The following is an 18,763-nucleotide window of genomic DNA, read 5'->3' as shown; positions in this document are numbered from 1 at the left end:
TACGCTGAAGCATAAGTGTGTGAGCTAGTCCCATTTAAATTAATGGGATTTAGGCAGTGATTAAAGTTAAGCTTACGTGCTTTGTGAATTGGGACCCTAATGTGTCCTCTCCATAGAGGGTAGGTGAACGGGAAGATCCAAGTAGCAACATGTCATTAAGGAGTGAGATTCCTATTGTCATGTTACAATGCAATGCTGTCTTATCTTCTGCTTTAAAAAGGCTATGTCACTGCAACCCCGTAATGTAGCCCCCTGACATCACAGCTGTAAAAGTCATTTTTGCACATTGTAGGTGCTCCTAAAAACTGGGTGTTTCTTATGTATGTGGTATAGCATACTGGACTATCTGCATTGTTTTCTGTATAGAGTAGATAGAATATGCAAATTTCCCAGTAAGAGTGAAAAGGGGAAGACTTTCAAAAGTACAAATGGCAGTTACATGCCAAATTCCCATGGGCTTTAGAAAATCTCCTGGAGGGGCACAGGAGGCTGGAAACAGGGGAGTCTGAGTGGAGGTCTGTTGGAGGAGAAGGAAGGAGGCAAGCCCCTGTTCCCAGGAACAGTGCATGAGTTCTTGAGCGTTTCCTTGCTTGCTTGCTTGCTTGCTGGGTATGATGTTTTGGGGCTTTTTTAGTTGGCAGGGCTGGTTGGAGGCAGCATGCTGTAAGAGAAGCAGAACCTTTGATCACAGCAGAACCCTGATTAGGGATGGGGCTTCCCCGATTAGGGGGCCTATAAAGGTAGCCAAGCAGGCAGCCAGTGGCACAGGAGCCAGCCAACAGAGCTGGAAATGCGGGAGTCTGAGTGGGAGCCTGTGGAAGGGGGAGGTGTAGTGGTCTCTTTTTTTTTCTCCTTAGCTGGAGTATAGTCAGAAAGGCTGTGATAGTTACAGAGACAGCTGTGGTAGTGACCCAAGGAATGGAAGAGAGAATGAAGATGACCGGCTGCAGAAGCTCTGACTTGTGTGTTATCCTGGAACGGATACTGGAAAAGTGCTTCATTTGTATGAAGTGCTGCCTGTTAAAGCTGATGAAAGAGGAAATTGGCAGCTTGGAGATGCAGGTAGAAACTATGGTTGAGTTTTGAAGGGGATTAAAGCAAATGATGGAGGGAAGGTTGGAAGAATCTGAAGGGAAAACTCAAGACTCGCAGATGCAAGCTATACTGGAGAACTGTAAGGGTAGATGGCTGAATGAGGAAAGTGGCCGGTGGAAACATGTGACTAGGAAAACCAGGCAGAGGAAAAGACTGGCTAATGAAGGATAAACAGAGCTCAGGAACAGGTTTGCTGAGTTGGAAAATGCAAAAGGGGCACAGCAGGCAGTAACAGAAGGTGGGAGGGCAAGGAAGAAATGGAGAGCACCTAGTCCTACAAAAAGAGGGAGCCAGAGTTCAAAGCCCCAGGAAGATGGAGGATGATTCCTAGAAGATTGCAAGTGAGAACAAAGGGCAAGAGAACTTGCAGCCAGAAACAACAGAAGAGGGAAGGTTGGAGAAACGCACCACCAAGACCAGAAGGAGAGAGGTCTATGTCATTGGGGACTCCCAACTAAGAAGAACAGATGGGCCTGTCGCCAGAGTTGATCCAGGGAACAGAAGAGTGTGCTGTATGCCAGGAGCTAAGATACAGGATGTGGATCTGAGGCTGAAGAGGATCCTAATGGGAGCCGTCAAGAATCCAATGATTGTCCTTCATATGGGAACAAATGATACAGCTAGATTCGCACTGGAATGCATCAAGGGAGACTATGCCAGGCTAGGGAAGATGTATAAAGAAATAGAGGCTCAGGTGATCTTCATTGGGATTCTACCTGTCTCTAAAGGAGGAGCATGAAGGTAAAACAAAATTATGATGACCAACAGGTGGCTTAGGCAGTGGTGCTATAAGGAGGGCTTTGGGACCAATAGGTGGCCTTCATGGACTGAGAACTGTTCTCATGGAATGGACTCCACCTAAATAAGAAGGGAAATAGACTTCTGTGATGGAAGTTGGCACAATTGATTAAAAGAGCTTTAAACTAGGAATTTGGGGGAGATGATTGGGAGATGCTCATGTAATCTCCACACCTGATTCTAGTAGTGACTGGGAGGAAACTCAAGTAAGAGAGAATACAGCAATGGGGAAAGGAACAACAGTGGGTATGCAAATGGGCATTAAGAGGAAAGATAGTGCCAATACTAATGACTCTAACAGTCAGCTAGGTGATACTGGCAGTAGAATGACTGTACCTAATCGGGGAAGGAATCTGGGTGAAGCCAAACAGAAACAACCAAGACGTTTGTACACCAATGCAAGAAGCCTGGGTAGCAAAATGAAGGAACTAGAACTACTGGCACAGGAAGTGAAACCCGATATCATAGGGATAACAAACATGGTGGAACGGTAGTCATGACTGGAGTACAAGTATTGAAGGGTATGGGCTGTTCAGAAAAGACAGAAAAAAGGTAAAGGTGGTGGGAGTAACCTTGTATATTATTGATGAGGTACATTGTAAAGGAATTAGAAGTGATGGGATGGATACGACAGAGTCTGTTTGGATGAAAATCACCTTGGGGACGAAAGATAATAGAGGCACCACTGGGACAGTGTTTGGGGTCTGCTACAGACCCCCCAAGATCTGATTTGGATATGGATAGAGAGCTCTCTAATGTTTTTAATTAAATAAATACTACTCGGAATTGTGAGATTATGGAAGACTTTTTAATTTACCAGATACAGATCAGAGAGCAAATGCTACTAAAAATGATAGGGCCCAGATATTCCTGGAATTTGATAGCTGACAGATTTCTTCACTAAATAGTCATCAGATCAACAAGAGGTGATGCCATTTTAGATTTAGTATTGATAAGTAGTAAGTACTTCATAGAAGAACTGGTTGTAGAGGACACCCTTGGTTCGAGTGATCATGAGCGAATACAGTTTAAACTAAATGGAAGGATAAACAAAAATAGATCTGCAACTAGGGTCCTTGATTTCAAAGGTGTTAACTTTAAAAAATTAAGGGCATTAGTTAGGGAAGTGGACAGGACTGAAGAACTCAAGGATCTGAATGTGGAGGAGGTTTGGAATTACTTTCAGTCAAAGTTGCAGAAGCTATCTGAAGCCTGCATCCCAAGCAAGGGGAAAAAAATCATAGGGAAGGGTTGCAGACCAAACTCCATGAGAGAGTATCTCAGGCAGGTTTTTAAGAAGAGTAGAAAACCTACAAGGAATGGAAGATGGGATGGATCAGCAAGGAAAGGTACGTCTTGGACATCAGAAGGTGTAGAGATAAAGTGAGAACTGCCAAAAGCCAAGTAGCATTGGACCTTGCAAAGGGGATAAAAACCAAAAGAAAAAGGTTTCAGAGGAACAGCCGTGTTAGTCTGTATTCGCAAAAAGAAAAGGAGTACTTGTGGCACCTTAGAGACTAACCAATTTATTTGAGCATGAGCTTTCGTGAGCTACAGCTCACTTCATCAGATGTTTACCGTGGAAACTGCAGCAGACTCCATATACACACAGAAATCATGAAACAATACCTCCTCCCACCCCACTGTCCCGCTGGCAATAGCTTATCTAAAGTGATCAACAGGTGGGCCACTTCCAGCACAAATCCAGGTCCTCTCACCCTCCACCCCCCCACACAAATTCACTCTCCTGCTGGTGCTAGCCCATCCAAAGTGACAACTCTTTACATAATCAAGTCGGGCTATTTCCTGCATAGATCAAGGTTTTCTCACATCCCCCCCACCCCCATACACACACAAACTCACTCTCCTGCTGGTAACAGCCCATCCAAACTGACCACTCTCCAGGTTCAAATCCAAGCCAAACCAGAACATCTGGGGGGGGGGGGGGGGTGGTAGGAAAAAACAAGAGGAAACAGGCCACCCTGCACAATGACCTAGCCACTCCCAGTCTCCATCCAAGCCCAAATCAATAGTATCCAATCTGCAAACGAATTCCAATTCAGCAGCCCCTCGCTGGAGCCTGGACTCGAAGCCTTTTTGCTTTAAGACAGCGACCTCCATGTCCGCGACTGCGCAACCAGAGAGACCGAAGTGCTCTCCGACTGGTCTACGAATGTTACAATTCCCGACATCTGACTTGTGTCCACCTATTCTCCCACGCAGAGACTGTCCAGCCCGACCAACGTACATGGCAGAGGGGCATTGCCGGCACACGATGGCATATATCACACTGGCGGATGTGCAGGTGAACGAGCCCCCGACAGCGCGGCCGACGTTACCAGGCCCTGTGATGGTGTCCCCCGAACAGACACGTGGGCACAATTGGCAACGGGCCCTGCCGCAAGGAGAAGTTCCTGGGTTAGTGGTTCTGTTGTGTGGTATGTGGTTGTTGGTGAGTATTTGCCCCAGGCTGCGGGGCCGTCCGCAGGCAAGGACCGGCCTGCCCCCCAAGACCCGTGAGAGTGCTGGGCCACCCTCCAGGACAGGCCGTAGATCCTCAACAATGCGCTGGAGGGGTTCCAGTTGGGGGCCGAAGGTGACCGCTAGTGGCGTTCTGTTATTTTCTTTGTTAGGCCTGTCCTGTAGTAGGTAACTTCTGGGAACTCTTCTGGCTCTATCAATCTGTTTCTTTACTTCTGCAGGTGGGTATTGTAGTTGTAAGAAAGCTTGACAGAGATCTTGTAGGTGTTTGTCTCTGTCTGAGGGGTTGGAGCAAATGCGGTTGTATCGCAGAGCTTGGCTGTAGACGATGGATCGTGTGGTGTGGTCAGGGTGAAAGCTGGAGGCATGCAGGTAGGAATAGCGGTCAGTAGGTTTCCGGTATAGGGTGGTGTTTATGTGGCCATTGTTTATTAGCACTGTAGTGTCCAGGAAGTGGATCTCTTGTGTGGACTGGACCAGGCTGAGGTTGGTGGTGGGATGGAAATTGTTGAAATCATGGTGGAATTCCTCAAGGGCTTCTTTTCCATGGGTCCAGATGATGAAGATGTCATCAATATAGCGCAAGTAGAGTAGGGGCTTTAGGGGACGAGAGCTGAGGAAGCGTTGTTCTAAATCAGCCATAAAAATGTTGGCATACTGTGGGGCCATGCGGGTACCCATAGCAGTGCCACTGATCTGAAGGTATACATTGTCCCCAAATGTGAAATAGTTATGGGTAAGGACAAAGTCACAAAGTTCAGCCACCAGGTTAGCCGTGACATTATCGGGGATAGTGTTCTTGACGGCTTGTAGTCCATCTTTGTGTGGAATGTTGGTGTAGAGGGCTTCTACATCCATAGTAGCCAGGATGGTGTTATCAGGAAGATCACCGATGGATTGAAGTTTCCTCAGGAAGTCAGTGGTGTCTCGAAGGTAGCTGGGAGTGCTGGTAGCGTAGGGCCTGAGGAGGGAGTCTACATAGCCAGACAATCCTGCTGTCAGGGTGCCAATGCCTGAGATGATGGGGCGCCCAGGATTTCCAGGTTTATGGATCTTGGGTAGTAGATAGAATATCCCAGGTCGGGGTTCCAGGGGTGTGTCTGTGCGGATTTGATCTTGTGCTTTTTCAGGAAGTTTCTTGAGCAAATGCTGTAGTTGCTTTTGGTAACTCTCAGTGGGATCATAGGGTAATGGCTTGTAGAAACTCGTGTTGGAGAGCTGCCGAGCAGCCTCTTGTTCATATTCCGACCTATTCATGATGACAACAGCACCTCCTTTGTCAGCCTTTTTGATTATGATGTCAGAGTTGTTTCTGAGGCTGTGGATGGCATTGCGTTCCGCTTGGCTGAGGTTATGGGGCAAGTGATGCTGCTTTTCCACAATTTCAGCCCATGCACGTCGGCGGAAGCACTCTATGTAGAAGTCCAGTCTGCTGTTTCGACCTTCAGGAGGAGTCCATCTAGAATCCCTCTTTCTGTAGTGTTGGCAGGGAGACCTCTGTGGATTAGTATGTTGTTCAGAGGTATTTTGGAAATATTCCTTGAGACGGAGACGTCGAAAATAGGATTCTAGGTCACCACAGAACTGTATCATGTTCGTGGGGGTGGAGGGGCAGAAGGAGAGGCCCCGAGATAGAACAGCTGCTTCTGCTGGGCTGAGAGTATAGTTGGATAGGTTAACAATATTGCTAGGTGGGGTGAGGGAACCATTGCTGTGGCCCCTTGTAGCATGTAGTAGTTTAGAAAGTTTAGTGTCTTTTTTCTTTTGTAGAGAAGCAAAGTGTGCGTTGTAAATGGCTTGTCTAGTTTTAGTAAAATCCAGCCACGAGGAAGTTTGTGTGGAAGGTTGGTTCTTTATGAGAGTATCCATTTTTGAGAGCTCATTCTTAATCTTTCCCTGTTTGCTGTAGAGGATCTTGATCAGGTGATTCCGCAGTTTCTTTGAGAGCGTGAGGCACAAGCTGTCAGCATAGTCTGTGTGGTATGTAGATTGTAATGGATTTTTGACCTTCAGTCCTTTTGGTACGATGTCCATCTGTTTGCATTTGGAAAGGAAGATGATGTCTGTCTGTATCTGTACAAGTTTCTTCATGCAGTTGATAGATTTCCACTCCATACGGCTAAATGCAGTGCCTTGCATAATGACAGGTTTCAGAGGAACAGCTGTGTTAGTCTGTATTCGCAAAAAGAAAAGGAGTACTTGTGGCACCTTAGAGACTAACCAATTTATTTGAGCATGAGCTTTCGTGAGCTACAGCTCACTTCATCAGATGTTTACCGTGGAAACTGCAGCAGACTCCATATACACACAGAAATCATGAAACAATACCTCCTCCCACCCCACTGTCCCACTGGCAATAGCTTATCTAAAGTGATCAACAGGTGGGCCACTTCCAGCACAAATCCAGGTCCTCTCACCCTCCACCCCCCCACACAAATTCACTCTCCTGCTGGTGCTAGCCCATCCAAAGTGACAACTCTTTACATAATCAAGTCGGGCTATTTCCTGCATAGATCAAGGTTTTCTCACATCCCCCCCACCCCCATACACACACAAACTCACTCTCCTGCTGGTAACAGCCCATCCAAACTGACCACTCTCCAGGTTCAAATCCAAGCCAAACCAGAACATCTGGGGGGGGGGGGTGGTAGGAAAAAACAAGAGGAAACAGGCCACCCTGCACAATGACCTAGCCACTCCCAGTCTCCATCCAAGCCCAAATCAATAGTATCCAATCTGCAAACGAATTCCAATTCAGCAGCCCCTCGCTGGAGCCTGGACTCGAAGCCTTTTTGCTTTAAGACAGCGACCTCCATGTCCGCGACTGCGCAACCAGAGAGACCGAAGTGCTCTCCAACTGGTCTACGAATGTTACAATTCCCGACATCTGACTTGTGTCCACCTATTCTCCCACGCAGAGACTGTCCAGCCCGACCAACGTACATGGCAGAGGGGCATTGCCGGCACACGATGGCATATATCACACTGGCGGATGTGCAGGTGAACGAGCCCCCGACAGCGCGGCCGACGTTACCAGGCCCTGTGATGGTGTCCCCCGAACAGACACGTGGGCACAATTGGCAACGGGCCCTGCCGCAAGGAGAAGTGAAAAATAACAGAACGCCACTAGCAGTCACCTTCGGCCCCCAACTGGAACCCCTCCAGCGCATTGTTGAGGATCTACGGCCTGTCCTGGAGGGTGGCCCAGCACTCTCACGGGTCTTGGGGGGCAGGCCGGTCCTTGCCTGCGGACGGCCCCGCAGCCTGGGGCAAATACTCACCAACAACCAAATACCACACAACAGAACCACTAACCCAGGAACTTCTCCTTGCGGCAGGGCCCGTTGCCAATTGTGCCCACGTGTCTGTTCGGGGGACACCATCACAGGGCCTGGTAACGTCGGCCGCGCTGTCGGGGGCTCGTTCACCTGCACATCCGCCAGTGTGATATATGCCATCGTGTGCCGGCAATGCCCCTCTGCCATGTACGTTGGTCGGGCTGGACAGTCTCTGCTTGGGAGAATAGGTGGACACAAGTCAGATGTCGGGAATTGTAACATTCGTAGACCAGTCGGAGAGCACTTCGGTCTCTCTGGTTGCGCAGTCGCGGACATGGAGGTCGCTGTCTTAAAGCAAAAAGGCTTCGAGTCCAGGCTCCAGCGAGGGGCTGCTGAATTGGAATTCGTTTGCAGATTGGATACTATTGATTTGGGCTTGGATGGAGACTGGGAGTGGCTAGGTCATTGTGCAGGGTGGCCTGTTTCCTCTTGTTTTTTCCTACCACCCCCCCCCCCAGATGTTCTGGTTTGGCTTGGATTTGAACCTGGAGAGTGGTCAGTTTGGATGGGCTGTTACCAGCAGGAGAGTGAGTTTGTGTGTGTATGGGGGTGGGGGGGATGTGAGAAAACCTTGATCTATGCAGGAAATAGCCCGACTTGATTATGTAAAGAGTTGTCACTTTGGATGGGCTAGCACCAGCAGGAGAGTGAATTTGTGTGGGGGGGTGGAGGGTGAGAGGACCTGGATTTGTGCTGGAAGTGGCCCACCTGTTGATCACTTTAGATAAGCTATTGCCAGCGGGACAGTGGGGTGGGAGGAGGTATTGTTTCATGATTTCTGTGTGTATATGGAGTCTGCTGCAGTTTCCACGGTAAACATCTGATGAAGTGAGCTGTAGCTCACGAAAGCTCATGCTCAAATAAATTGGTTAGTCTCTAAGGTGCCACAAGTACTCCTTTTCTTTTTGCAAAAGAAAAAGGTTCTATAGCCATATAAATGAAAAGAAAACAAGGAAAGAAGAAGTGGTACCACTAAGCACTAGGATGGGGTGGAGATTAAAGATAATCTAGGAATGGCCCAACACCTAAACAAATGTTGTGCCTCTGTTTTTAATAAGGGTAATGAGGATCTTAGGAGTAACAGCAGGCTGGCTAATGGAAATCAGGATATAGAAGTAGACATCCAATGTGGAAATCAAACTCAAACAACTTAATGGGACCAAATTGGGCAGCCTGGATAATCTCCATCCAAGAATATTAAAGGAACTGTCACATGAAATTGAAAGCCCAATAACAAAGATTTGTAATGAATCCGTAAACTCGGGGGTCATACTCTGACTGGAGAATTGCTAATACAGTACCTATTTTTAAGAAAGGGAAGAAAAAAGTGATCTGGGAAACTACAGGCCTGTTAGTTTGACCTCAATTGTATGCAAGGTCTTGAACATATTTTAAAAGAAAAAGTAGTTAAGGCTATAGAGGTGAATGGTAATTGGGATAAAATACAACATGGTTTTACAAAAGGTAGATCATGGCAGACTAATCTCTTTGAGAAGTCTGATAAAGAAAATTCTCTAGATCTAATCTACCTGGATTTCAATAAGGCATTTGATACAGTTCCACATGGGAAATTATTAGTTAAATTGGAGAAGATGGGGAGTAATATGAAAATTAAAAGTTGGATAAGGAACTGGTTAAAGGGGAGACTACAATGGGTCATACTGAAAGGTGAAAGGAAGTTACTAGTGGAGTTCTTCAGGGATAGGTCTTGGGACTGATCTTATTTAACATTTTCATCCATGACCTTGGCACAAACAGTGAGAGTGTGCTAATAAAATTTGTGGATGACACAAAGTTGGGAGGTATTTCCAATACAGAGGAGGAACAGAATATCATACAAAAAGATCTAGAGGACCTTGAAAACTGGAGTAATAGAAATGCTGTTGCTGGCACCCAGTGCCAGAGGCGAACAACAGCAGGGGTTCGTTACCCGGTAGGCATCACCCAATAATCACAACGGGGTGGAGAAGCAGAAAAGTTTATTTGCAGCTGCAAACAAGGTATAGGGAGAATAGAATCTCAAATCCTGCACACAGAGCAGGAAGTTACACAGGCTTTTATACATCTTTTCTTCAGCATACTTATCCAATAGCAAGCTGCCCTAAGTATCCATATAGCCAGCCAATCCAGTTACCAGCTAGTTCCCTTGTTCTCTGTACCATCTGTTAAACCATACATAAAGCTGCTTTATTCAGCATTGTTCTTCCATATCTGCCCTGTTTGGCCTTGTTTAGTTTCAGGCAGTCTGACTCTGCAACATATTGCTGCGAGTGCCTCCAGGTGGGGGGGAGTGGCAAGGACACTTGGGCCTAGTGTGAGGGGGCTTCATCGACACTCATGGTCTTCCATCCCCTCGAGTTACCTAGTGGCCATGCCCAGTGTCCCCAACAATGGGATGAAATTTAATAGTGCAAAGTGCTAGGTCATGCATTTAGGGACTAACAACAATAATTTTAGCTCAAAGCTGGGGACATATCAGTTGGAAGCAACAGAGAAGGAGGGGGTGTTATGATGAGATTGTCTACAATAGCATGTGGTCCATCTGCAACTGCTAGTAGCAAATATCCCATATGGCCAGAGATGCGATACTAGATGGGGGAGGGCTCTGAGTTACTACAGAGGATTCTTTCCTAGGTGTCTGGCTGGTAGGTCTTGCCAACATGTTCAGGGTTCAACTTGTTGCCATATTTGGGGTTGGGAAGGAGTTTTCCCTCAAGTCAGATTTTTCACAGACCCTGGGGGTTTTTTGCCTTCCTCTGCAGCATGGGGCATGTGTCACTTGCTGGTTTGAACTAGAGTAAATGGTGGATTCTCTGTAACACTGAAGTCTTTTAAATCATGATTTGAGACTTCAGTAATTTAGCCAGAGATTATGGGTCTATTAGAGGAGGGAGTGGATAAGATTCTGTGGCTTGCAATGCGGAGGAGGTCAGACTGGATGATCATGATGATCCCATCTGGCCTTAAAGATTATGAGTCTATAAATACCGAGGTGTGGTAGATGTCCATTTTTAAAAGAGCACATTCTATATCCTTTCAGATAAGAGAATGACTTGGATAACTGAGGATGATCTTTATAAAATACACTGGATGTGATGGAATATTATACAGTTTCATTGTCGTAAGTCTGGAATGTCCAAATTTCTCCTAATTTGGTGACTCATGCTAGCCTTCCCAAATAAGTGATGCACGATGAAAGGAAATGATTTACAGAGAATGTACTATTTAGCCACTGGTACTCATCTTAAGCTAGATTGCTGAGTTTAGGCACATCCACCCCACCCCAAGGGAAACACTGAATCAGTTCTCTGGAACATGCACACTATTATACCCATTTAAAGGGTGCAGCATACATCCATCCTCCTGAGAAGCAAGACAGCTCAGCAGAGCAGTGGACATGGCAGGGAGGCAAAAATAAAGAATCTGAAGGTAATGGAGTTCATGTACCAGGCTGCACCTGGAGGGACAGCCAGGCTTACATGAGGATGAAGCCCAGGTGGAAAGGGACCGGGAAAGGACTATAAAACAGGAAGTTGAGAGCAAAAGGGGGCTGCAAGGAGAGAGTCTGCCATCACTTTCTGGGACTACAGAGAGGAGCAACAGGAGGGTCAAGCAGAAAGCCCAGGGAAGAGAGTTGGCTTTGGGATCCTCTCCTCAGTGGAGAAAGGTGGCAGGAAACTAAGGGAGAGGCTAAGCAACCACAGGGAGTGGAGCTGACTGCAGTGGCCAACGGGTGTGGTGGCATGTGGGTGGAGAAGGGGACAACAGTGACAGAGAGCCCTGAGAAGAGGAATCCCACAGTTGGTGCCAAAGTTCTGATACAAGGACTTGGACTTTGGTTTGTTGGCCTTTCTGTTACCCCAGAATGGGTGGACTTAGCAACCTGGCCAGAGGACTGAGTCACAGGAAGAGGCAGATCTTTGGAGGACTAAAGCAGCTATCCACATGGGGTGCCAAATGGGGAGAGAGCCACTAAGCCATGCCTCACTGTGAGGAGGTGCTCCAGTGGTGAGATCACCACTTTACACACAAAAATGTAAGGCTCAAGAGGTCATCCAGTACCTCTCCCTGCCCCTATGCTGAAGTCTGATCAAGTATACCTAAACCATCCCTGGCAGCTATTTGTCTCAGCTATTCTTAAAATCCTCCAGTGATGGGAATTCCACTGGCTCCTTCAATAATCTGTTCTGGTGCTTAACTATCCTTACAGTTAGAAAGTTTTTCCTAATATCTAACCTACATCTCCTGTGCCACAAATTAAGCCAATTACTTTTTCTCCTAACCTCTACAGACATAAAGAACAATGGATCACTTTATAGTAACCTTTTACATATATGAAAACTGTTATGTCCCCCCTCGAAGGCAGCTAACAGGAGAGTTTTGGAGGATGTAGCTATGGACTCTATGCTTGGAGGTAGCGGGATTTGGAGAGTGATGTGTTTGGTCCATATGTAGGTTGTTTGACTGTTTGTTAGTTAGTTCTTTGTGCACAGGCGGTGTGGCTGGCCTGTGTCCCCCTGAATGAGCAGCTGAGACAGGTCTATTTGTAGGTGTCTTGGTAAGGGCCATAAGGCTCTGCTCCCTGGAGCTTTGATCAGCCTTGCTGTTTGAAGTCTATGAATAATTAATCACTCCCTGGTGGTGAGAGGTGATGCTGAGCTGCTCAGCAGGGAAACCTGGTACAAAAAGTCACATGCTAGGCAAAAACTAGAGAACCATGAACAGAGACGGAGGAGAGTTTGGAGAGGGTGTGTTATTGCTGATTGTTGCAGCAGCAGCTGCTGCTGCTGCATGGCTAGTTGCTGTTGGCTCTGTCAGCCATTTCAGCAACCTGTCCAAATCCATCTTTCTTAGACAGCCCATGGGAATAAATGACTCCTTCTCCTCCCCACCTCACCCCAGTTCCCCTTACATCAGGGGTGATCGGATGCCTGTGTTCTCCACTATTTTTCACAGTTCTCAGACTGCTGATGGGTGCCTTCTACTGGACAGGCACTGAAAAATCCTTAGGGTGCCCCCACCTGCCTAAGTAGGAGTCCCTCGGACACAAATTGTTATCGGCAGTCTTTGGATTGATGGGAATGGGGCTCTTGGCTCCCACTCGGCAAGTCTCCTTTGTCCATTCTCAGATTCTCTAATCCTGAAAGGAGTAGATGGTAGTGGCACCAACTGCCTAACTGGCTTGCCTTAGGACTTGCCAAACCTGTCTTATCCAGCCAATAACCCAAACTTGCTGTCTCCTTGTAAGCATGGAACAGGGGCCTGGTAAATGGCCTTCCTGAGATCAGTTTCCTGGAGATCAGATTCCAGGTGTTGCCTTTGGGAGTTGTAGAGCCACTATCTGGTCTCTCTCAGAGCTGCCCTGCCACTACTGGGAAATTCCTCTTTTTAACCCCTTATTCCACTCTTAACATGATTCACAGCTAGGGTGACCAGAAGTTAAGAACAAAATATTGGGACACATGGCAGGGCAGCCACAGGCTCAACCCTCCCCTCACCCCACTCCCCCCAACCAGGGCCGGCTCTAGGTTTTTAGCTGCCCCAAGCAAAAAAAAAAAAAAAAAAAAAAAAGCCAGAGTGCCGCCAAAGCAAAAAGGGAAAAAAAAGCCGGAGTGCCACTGAAGCAACATATCAGGACGTTTGGTCACCCTAGTCACAGCACAGGGTACAGCCAGCTTTGCCCACAGCAGTTCTTTAACTCCTTCATCACCCATCACAGTCCTGTATTATTCATCCCATCATAGTCCTGTATTGTACAGGAGATCAGATTAGATTATCACAATGGTCCATTCTGGCCTTGGAATATATGAATCTCTGCCTTCTTGTCTCTAGACTAAACATGCCCAGTCGTTTTAACATTTCCTCACAGGTCATGTTTTCTAAACCTCCTATCATTTTTGCTGCTCTCCTCTGGATTCTCTTCAATCTATCCATATCTTAGTGTGGTCCCCAAAACTGAACACAGTACCCCAGCTGAGGCCTCATCATTGCTGTGCAGAGCAGAACAGTTACCTCTTGTCTTTCTTATGACTGTCCTATAAATACATCCCTTTTCTGCCACAACATCATATTGTTGACTCATACTTAATTTGTGACCCAGTATAACCCTCCAGATCCTTTTCTGCAGTAGTGCTGCCTAGCCAGTTATTTCCTATTTTGTATTTGTGCATTTGATTTTTCCTTCCCAAGTGTAGTACTTTGCACTTGTCTTTATTGAACTTCATCTTATTGATTTCAGACCCATACTTTCATTTATCAAAAGTCCTTCTGAATTCTAAACCTCTCCTCCAAGCAAGTGTTTGCAAGCCCTTCTACCTTAGTGTTATCCACATATTTGATAGATGTACTCTCTATTCCATCATCCAAATTGTTAATGAAAATATTGAATAGTACTGGACCCAAGACAGACCCCTGGGGACCCCACTTGATATGTCCTCCCAGTCTAACAGCAAACCATTGATAACTACTCTGTTAGTATTTTTTTTCAACCAGTTGTGCACCTACCTTATAGTAATTTCCTCTATGCCTCTCTCTGCTCTGCGCCACCTTTGACGTCTCATGCAGCTCAGGGGAAGTAATTAGGATGCAACCGATATACTCTCTTGTGCACAGAAACTGCAGATCTCTCCAGCCTTAACATGGCCTGCATATGATGATGTGTCCTTATTGCTTTCCCCAACTGTGTATTGGCACAAGGGCCCGATGAATTTGAGCCCTGCATCACAATGAACAAAAGAAAGTAAAACATTTTACTTCAGACCCTTTCTACTTAAAATACTCCTAGGTTGGCATAACTTGTGTTATGTTCCAAACATTCTGAATGATAGTCTTATACTAATCCTTTCTGAATAAAACAATTCCTTTCCATTGCCCTAGTGTGGTTTACTAAGTTAAAAGTAATGATTTATGCAGCTATATTTCTGAATGACATCTTGTCTGATGAAAATGTCATCTCACTTACTTCTGAGAGTCAGTGTAAGCTGGAGTTAAGGACAGGAGACTGAGAGTTTGGCGACACACTGCATCCTTGGATAAATCTATCATATGTATTTTTAAAGAACTGTTCTATTGTGAAGAGTGAGTTCACTTTTGTATTCAACAACCTGCTCCCCAAGTGTATTCAGGGGCTGCCCTGCATAGCTAACACAGTTGAGAGTGAGCTGGATTCTGTTACCGGTACTTCTCCTGTGTCATCAACAGAATGGTTTACTAAGTCACACACCTGTGTCTGGCTTAGTGAGGCTTGCTTAATTAAATTTACTAGCGCACTTTCAGATTCTTGGATTAAGATGCCATTTATGTTCAATATGTAATCATAATACTATTTTATTAATTTGTATTGTGCTATTACCTAAGCGTCCCAGTCATGGCCCCACTGTGCTAGACAATGTACAAACACAGAACAAAAAGTTGATTTAAATATATTTTTACCATCTACATTTGCAATCTAAATAAATATATTGAGCCAGAACCTGGTGTAAAGGAAAGTAAATGGATTTCCTCTGATGTACACCAGCTGAGGATCTGGTCCACTAGTTATTAATGGAAGTTCTGGAACCAGTTACCATCATTTTATTGTTCTTGTACCTAAAATGCTCATGAGATATTTTTCTTATCTGTACAGATCTGACCTTACATACTTCTAATGGCCCCTGTTACCAAAGTATCTATGCACCTCACATTCAGTGCAACACACCTAGGAGGCACAGACTGTGCTGTGCTCTCCATTTTATAGATAGGGAACTGCACAGTGACCAGCCCAAGGTCATACAGGTTGTCTTCGGGGGAAGCAGGGAATTGAAGCCAGGTTTCCTGGGTCCTATGCTAGCACCCTGGCCACTGGATCGTCCTTCATCTCCAGAGGAAATGCTTTTCAACAGTCTATTTATTTCTATTTTACAATGCTGCATGGCAGAGCTGTCTTAATGTACACGTATTAAAGTATTTTTAAGTTAAAATTGAGTGTTGAAGATAAAACATGTGCAACTCAACCACTATGAGTTACTTAACCAGCTACCAAATTTTGCAAGCCCAATTATTTTCTTTGTCAGAGAATCTGCAGTTTGGTTTAAAGTTTAAAATTCATTACTACAGATTCAGTTCTCTATCTGTCCCTCACCCAAATGATTGCTTAGTTATGACTGACATCTTAATATGAGCCAGTCATTTTACTGCTTCTTTAATTGTGGGTGTTGGGGATAGCTAAACAGTTCAAAGGGTGGGGGAGGGGAGGGAAAGAGAATCAGAACAAGCCAAATCTGTGGCCTAGCCTACATACTGAACTTGATCTCTTTTTTAGGCTCCCACCTTCCCATCACTCTAGCAACACCGCCAGTGTTTTCCAGTTTCCAAGCTGCTATAGTATTATAACAGTTTACCTGCTAGAAAGTGACAGTGGTCATTTTTTTTCAAGCCATTTCATTTGACAATATTCATAGAATATTAGAAGTCCGTATTCTCTTTCTGCAAAAGAAGGGGGGGAACACTCGCAAGGATCACGGGTGTAAAAATGATCGGTGATCATTTATATCAGGCTTCAATACTCTTTTTACTAGTTTTATAACTCTGTGCATGACAGTGTAATACCAATGGAGGCATCTAGATTTAAATCCTATTGCATTTGTCTAAAAATTAAAATTTCAGTCAGACTAATGGACCTTAGCACTGCTATAGTGTTATGTGTCAAGAAATAGAAGGAAAAACTTTAAGAGCTAGACAGGGCTTGCAAACCTCCAACTGACACCTTGTTCTCATTATACTGTATTTGTGTAATATATGATAGGAGACAGCATTCTGGCATTGGGAAATTGCAGGAGGAAAAGACAGAATTCATACTACAATATAAATACTTGTAGGAGCTGATTTTCCAACTCTCCTTTTAACATAATGCAGGTTTTATGTGTTCTGCTCCTTTATAGCCCATACAGCGAATAACGACATCAGAGTATCATTATCAGTTGTAAATAACTGAGAGGCACATCCAAGTATTGAATGAAGCACATGCAAAATATTCAGAACCATTCTGAGATTATCAGATAAGTACTATACCACATCCTCAATTTAATTTTTGTTCATGCTGTGAGCCTGTATTCTGCTTTTTGTAATGGACTGACAGATCTGTTTTCATCTGCATGGGGTTTGGCGAGCCTTGAGACACAGTAGTGAAAGCCATATACTCAATCTCTTTTCTACCCATGGTGAACTTTTTTGGCAGGTATCTCTTTGCTTCCAATAGAACTTAAGGTCTAATGACAGGAAGTGTTTTAGTTAACCTGTAGAGAGAAATACTGGGCTAAATCCTCAGTTGTGCCAAGTCTACACCTGGTGCAACTAAGGAGAGTGAGGCAGGGACACCACCTTTCTGCTCCCACAATAGCAGGCTGGCCAAGGACTATTTCTCCCCAGGAGTTATTAGCAGCATTAAAGCCCCACGACTTGGAGCAGCCTCAAGTGCTGCTCTAAACTACCCAAACTGCAACCAGATGCTGCCCCAATCAAAGATCTGGCAGACTGCTGGGAACTCCACCCTCTACATGCTCCTATCTGAGTATGCCTCCTCCTCAGAATTCTCCAAGCCAAAAATGTCTCATTCAGATAGGGGTGAGGATGGGCGGCAAAACTAGCTTTGCCCACTCTGCTCAAGCTGTGAATTCCCTGGATCGGGAGAATCCTCAATTGCCCCTTTAGGGCAACCAGAGGAAGGGGCAGGGAGCCCAGTGGGAATAGACTGAGATGAGCTTCCACTGCAAATTTCAAGTCCAGTTTTGAATTGTGAATATGCCAATGCTTTGGGGGAGGGGGTTGAGGGGGGGGTTGGACTGGCATTTGGATTCAGCTCATTATCAGGATGCTGTAAAATCCATTTTCAGAATGAGATCTGGATTTGGATTGCAAACACCACCTCCGTTTGTTTGAACAGTGGACAACTCTCGCCCTGCAGAATCTGATTATCCAACACTGAGGTCAGTGGGAGTTATCTGGATCCTGCAGAGAGAGGGTCAATGGCCCAGAGATATGGTTCAAGCCCCTCTTTCTCAAATTAGGACTAACCAAGAATGTTACTGAGTCTACACCATTAATTAGGGGGGAGAGTAGAAATCTGGGCTCTCAGATTAGACCAATAAGTGAATATCATTGGTTCATGAAATCTAAGATGAAAATCTTTTTCATATAACAAATTCATGTACATTCCCCAACAGAGAGAGAGAGAAATATCCCTTTCTTGGCTAAAAAATTGTCCTTTCAGATATTTCCATTGTTTGCCAATTTATATTTGCATTGTTTTGCTACAGCACATGATTGCATGGTTTTGTGAATACCTATTGGTTGTCGTTTTCTGTCAGTGCCCCCTTGTGAAAATTGCTGAGTTATTTGTCTCTGAGGTTTAGTTGGTAAGATATTATGAATAAACAAACATACAAATGGACAGTCCTGTAGTCACTTGCTTCCAAGTTTACTATTTTAACTTTTTTTTAATGACTCCTTAACTGTTATATGGGTGGGTGGACAGATGTTTGCAATTATGTCCATATATGTGGTCCACAGGTATGCCAGAGCTGAGGAATTTGCCTTTTTCTTAAATATTTTCAAGTAACCAGTTGCCACGTTGCTCCATGCAGCCAAACCACACAAATGGAAACATACTAAAAGAGATGGGTACAGTGAAATACTTCTTTAAAAACAGAAAAATGACTCATGCTCATAAAATATAATTACTGTAGTAATTCTTTAAATATACTAACCAATGATGGGAAGGAAAATCTCAATTGACTATTCATTAGAGTGATTTTTTTCCCATGTGTCCATAATTGCTATGGCCTACAAACAAGTGAGGATTGGAAGGAAAGACTGAAAAGACCTACCCAACTCTTGACAGGCAATAATGCTTCCTGTAACTGTGTTCTAAAAATACTGCAACATCACCCAGTTCACAAGTCTGCAGTCATCTGTGAAGATTGGATAGTCTTGGGTTTTCTTCTTTTTTCTGCCTTCCAAAACCAAATCCATTCTAATAACTTGTGATGTTTAATACTGAAGACATATGAAACCTG

The sequence above is a fragment of the Caretta caretta genome, chromosome 2, assembly GCF_965140235.1.
Source record: "Caretta caretta isolate rCarCar2 chromosome 2, rCarCar1.hap1, whole genome shotgun sequence".
In the NCBI taxonomy this organism is placed as follows: Eukaryota; Metazoa; Chordata; order Testudines; family Cheloniidae; genus Caretta; species Caretta caretta.
Note: the sequence above shows the minus strand (reverse complement) of the source record.